We start from the raw sequence: 6,073 nt of genomic DNA, 5'->3' as shown, positions 1-6,073 counted from the left end.
CGGAAGAATTTATGGTTCATCGAACACTTGAAAAGAAATTTACATTTGTTTTCCTCTAATGATTAAACTTACAACTTGTCAGATCTAATATCTATATTTTTACCACTTCAGCAAACCATTAGATTTCTGTCACAATTGTTTTTCTTGATTAAAATAAGAAATAAATAAATATGATTATTCAAAAAATTAAATGTGCAAATAAAATAATTTATGGTCAAATTAAAAGGAAAAAAAGTTAAAATAAAAACTCGGTATCCTTTTATATATAGGCATAAATATTTTAATTTTTTTAGTTATTTAATTAAATACAGAAAGATAAAATTGTAAATAAAATAGTTTAAATGAAAGGTATAAGTCACACTAAAACCATATGTATAGAATAGATGTAAGATGAAGAATAATAATTTTGAGAGGAATGCATATAATGTTAATTAATTGATACAATTGAAGGAAAAAAATTAAAATACATTATATGTTGTTCTAATTAGAACTTAATGATCTCACAGTAATGGTAGATCTGAAGGAAGAATACTCCATGAACGATGACGCGAGGTTGAAATCAATGTCAGAAGATGGTGTCTATTGGTGGAGTGTATCTACGTGTACTTTGACACTCAAGTCAATATATGTATATATATTACATGAAAAATGCATTATTGACTAAGTCTAAAAGTTCAATTAAAAATAGAAGTAAACGCTACACAATGCTTTTGGAATAAATTGTTTTTGCAAACATAACATGAGAGAAAATTAGTATGTTTTATTGGACACTTGGATTTAAGACCTAGCTAATTAATTAGTAGGTGCTTCATAACACCAGGCTGACTAAATGTTTGTTTCTCACTGGCATTTTGTCTTGTGCTTTGTCTAATCCTTAATACACATATTTGTAACCTTGATTCCCACATGGACCCATAATCTTAGTTGAGAATAAATGCATATTTTAGTTTAGATCAAGTTTAATAAATTAATGAAGTACTAAATACGTTATTAAAATATGGGGGAGGCAGGATTTTATTTCAAATAATTATAAGGTGTAGACTGTAAAGTGGTCTTGTTTAGTGTGATTATAAGAGTAACGTTAAGGTTTATTAGTGCCAGGGCCTAGTAATTAAAAAATTAATGATTAATTATAACTCCCAGAATTCCGACACAAATGCTTGCACATGAAGTTATCACATGGTGGACTGGTGCAGCATCGGAATAATATAATTAACGATCGATATATTCACTTCATTAATTAGTACCGTGAGATTCATAAATTTTAAATTAGGTTTTTCATTGGGTTGAATGTTGTGTGTGTGAGTGGAAAAGAGAGCTACGAAAAACAAATAAGATAAGTTAGAAGATATTTTTCTAGAAGTTGTTATTAGTGATGTGAAAAAAAAGTAGGAAAAGAGAATGAGTGTCATAATAAGTCATGTACGAGAACAAAGTGCAACAAAAAGAGATCGAAGAATAAGCCTCATGATATAGTGTCACCCATTTCATCACTAATATATTGATTTTTCATTTTCATCTTTATACATTCTTGATCTATTTTGTCAAAAAAATTTAAAGTAATAATATGAGAATAACTAAAGAGATAAAAATATGTCACTACATCTGATCCAATTTTATGATACATACAGTTGTGTGATGTCTATCCACCTCGACCTAACAAGTTAAATTACATAAATAATTCAAGTCGTGACAATGATATTAAACTTAAACTATCAAATACGATATATTAAATATAAAATGGGTGTTTAAAAGTAAATAAATAAAATAAAAATGGATAAGGAATAAGACAAAGGTTGGTAGCACAAAATTATTCTCAACATAAAGGGTTTTTTTTTTTTTAACAACTTTATTTTTAATTTGTTTTTTTTTTTTTTATCTAAATACTCTCTTTTGAAAACTATTAATAAAAATTTTAAGTTACAAGTCGTCATTTGCAAATATGACTTTCTTAAGGAAACCCGTGTTTGCAACAGTGACTTCCTTAAACAATTTTTTTAAAAAAATCAATATATATATATATAATTTATAAATATACATAAACACAAATTTTAAATTACATAGATTGAATAAGTTGCTAGTAACATTTGGACAATGTTTTCGAGTATGACCAGGTAACCGACACAGTCCACATTTTCTTTAACGTCCATTTCAGTTCTAATATGAATACTATTTGGACGATCTTTTTAAATTCTCCGCGTTTCAGGATTGTAATATAATGTTTCATCTTCAAATGTGAGTCAATATCCTTCATTGGATATAGGTGAAAACTCTTCTTTGTAGATGTTAAATACATTAACAACCTTGTACACGTCAAGTAGAAGCACTAAATAGTTTTGACGAGCGTAAGAACATGCAGTTATGACATGTGAACAAGACACATGTATAGCCTGAAATTTTCCAAAATTACACCATTTTCGTTGAAGGTTTACTTCAAAATGACCAATTGGTCGAACCTCTCTTGGGTTTACTGTTTCACGCACCATGAAAGAATAACAATTTCGCTCGAATTGCATGACTTGGTGAATATTAGATTTACCAACTTCATATTTAATCTTGTCTATACAATCATCTGTGTATACTCACCGAAAGCTAATGAGGCATGATATTGTTGTCCCCTTTCTGCATATAGAACTTCCAATCTATAGTATGTTGATTGTACGAAAGCAGTAATTGAGAGATTGCGTGTACCCTTGAGCATTGCCTTGATTGACTTAGAAATGTTTGTTTTCATGTGTCCCTATCGTCAACCTTGAGAATTATCAAGTATTATAAAGTGATAAGTGGAAAATATATTAAGAAGAATTAGATCATTACACATACAAACAAGTTTTCTTTGAAGTTCATTGTCCTTGAACTCTCTCATAAAATTTTGTGCAATGTGTCGGATGCATTATTTAAAATTTGAAACTCTAGTCAATCTATGTAATTTAAAAGTTGTGTTTATGTATTTTTATGAATTATATTAGTTATATATATATATATATATATATATATATATTTGTTAATTTAAAAAAATTGCTTAAGGAAGTCGCCTTTGCAAACGTAGACTTTCCTAAGAAAATCGCCTTTGCAAATGGCTATCTGTAACTTTAAAAAAGAAAAAAAAAGACATTTTAATTAATAGTTTTTAAAAGGGAGTATTTAGATCATTTAAAAAAAAGTTTGTTTTAAAAAAAATAATCACATAGAAAAACATCATTAATATTAACATTATATTAATCAAGAACACAAAAATAAAAACCATAAAATTAATTAATTAATTTTAATGTTTTGTGAGGATATTAAAATAAAAATAAGATATCGTAAGATGGAAGAAGTAACACTTTGATTTTTTTTTACATAAATATATAAATGAATAAAGTTTGTTATTCAGTTTTTTTTTTTTTGCATGTAAAATATTTTTTTAAAGATTGTTTTTTTAAAAGCAAACTATTTAAAAAATTTAACAAACAAATATGTTCGCCTTTTTATGAATAAATAATTATAAAATAGTTTAATTATTGAGTTTGATAACAATTCGTTAATTATATTTGAATATGTTAAGTGTTAACCTTTTTTTTTTGTAGTGTATAACTTAAAATTAGGGGAAGCCAAGTCTTCATGCAAATGCAAAACCATTACATTTTACATTTTACATTTTACATTTTACATTTTAAAAATCCTACAAAATCTATTAATATTTTACGTCTTATGATTGATCAATAATTAAGTATAAAATTTCTTAAAAAACTATAAATTAGTATTTATATATTCGAATTCAATCCAAACAAATTTGTTTGAATTATTTAATTCAAAGAAGGTTAAAAAAGAAATTTTAAAAACTTTTGGGAACATAGATGGTGGAAGGAGAAACTCCCTTTTATTTTAAGAAGTTTATGTTTTTACCCAAAGTCGATCCAATACCTTATTTGATCTAAAATGAAATTTTCAGAAAAGCATTTTCAAAGTTAACAAATAAATTACTAATATTTTATTTAAAATTTATCTTTCGCACTTTTTTTATGCAAATTTATTTATCATATTATTGTAATCGATTTCGTTTAATAATTATTTTTCAATCGATAATAAAGCTGACCCATTTAATCTTTCGTGTGACATCGTTGATCTTGGATAAAATTTAATTAACTTGTATTTCAATAAACTTCTTTATGTTAAATGATGGTCACAAGAATTGTTAACATTATTCTATAAGCAATATATGCATTTGAAAGTGAAAAAACAATTGTTTTGTCGCGATAATAGCAAAGTTTCAAACAAATATTTCAATATGATATTTTAAGATATTTTTTAGTAGAAAACAGTGTCTTTAATATCAAAAGATGATATTCAATTGTATACTATCATCATCGTCGTCACAAGTAGTTGCATTTGATTTTAATTGATCAATACTATAATCAACACACGTATCAGTTTAAAGAATAATTATACCCAAAATTAAAAATTAAAATTTTGTTGGAGGCCGATTTTTGTTTATGTGCATATTTGTGAAAAATCTAAAAAGATTTTTATAATATATTATTAAGTCTATATACCGAACAAAGATTAAAATAAAATATTATTTTTTGGCTAGATCTAAAGTAAGAGATGCCTCTTACTTGGTCGGTTCTGTTTTCAGGTACAAGTTTTTTGAAAAGTCTCTTATTTGGATGGGTTAATTTGGATAGGTGAAATATCTAGATGTATATTTCATACATTTTAATTAATCAATTCAAAAATATGTTTTTATTTATTTGAGAATATTGAAGTGGATGAAAAAAACCTTCTTTTAATTTAAATTATAGTGTGCCAGCTCGAAGTCCAACTGCCCAGCCTAGTCTGATCCAATATTTGGTTCGTGCAACGCGGATTGGACCAAAAACAATCTGAATAAGTCAATAATTTGGAACCCAGGACTCATGTCAAGAACCTAGAAGAAGTCTTTTTGTTGCTAGCTCAAAATATAGAATAAGTGCTTCAACCACACAAGATACAATATTTAGTCACCTATGCAATCCAAATCCAAAATGCATGATTGATGTAAAAGCATCAAAATTCACGATTTCATATTTTTTTTTTAATTTAATTTACATGCATCGAACGAATTTACAATCTATTGAATTTAATACATTTTTTTATTTTTATTATTTGAACAAATTATTGAAATTTTTATACACGAGACTTTAATTTCTATTCACAATTTCATATTAATAAAAAGAAAAATAAAATTAATATAGCTACCTTAAATTTTATTCAAATTATCCATTTTTGAATTTTTTTTAAAAAAATCTGTTTTTGCGTACTCAATTTATGTTCTATAAAATTCAAATTTCATATTTTTGGAAAGACGAAAAAAAATATATAAAAAATTTCGAAGTTTATGATTTTCAAATCAATTTTGTATTCTAAAAGACTCAAATTTAAATTTTCAAAATACAAATGTACCTTAAAAAACTCAAATTTTTTAAAACAGAAATATCATTTACCAAAAATTTAAACTTTAAATTTGTCACTACCAATTTTTTTTCAACACTATCATCCTGAAAACTTCAATGAGTAACATGTGTTCAAGTGTTCCTGTTGTAAGCTTTTTTATTTTTATTTCAAAAGGGGTAAAATAGGGTTTTGGGTACCAAGTATCCAAATATAATTTTATGGGTACCAAGTAAAATTTTCTAATAAAGATGGACCACTGATAGAAAGTCGTGTGGAGATAGGGTATAGTTTTATTGATACTGAGTAAGTTATATATATGTTTTTAATTTTTTTTCTTTCAAAAATAGCAAAATCGTACCTCCTATCTACGATTTTGGTTTATCTTTATTTATTTAGTTATTAATCATCAATTTTAATTACAACATAGATTTTAATTATATCCTTAAAACACATACAATTAAAATTAAACATTCAAATATAATTTTATTACATTCATGGCAAACAAAAATATTGTGCAAAAACAAATTTCACTTGCCTTAAACATTCATTTATAGAGACAATTGTTTCTAATTATTAGGTCTTTATTTGTATCAGTTGTTGGGCTTGTGCTAGTTGGGCCCATTACTATTTTTTCTTTTATTTTGTTTTATATATATAT

This window comes from Cicer arietinum, chromosome 7 (genome assembly GCF_000331145.2).
Source record: "Cicer arietinum cultivar CDC Frontier isolate Library 1 chromosome 7, Cicar.CDCFrontier_v2.0, whole genome shotgun sequence".
Lineage (NCBI taxonomy): Eukaryota > Viridiplantae > Streptophyta > Magnoliopsida > Fabales > Fabaceae > Cicer > Cicer arietinum.
Note: the sequence above shows the minus strand (reverse complement) of the source record.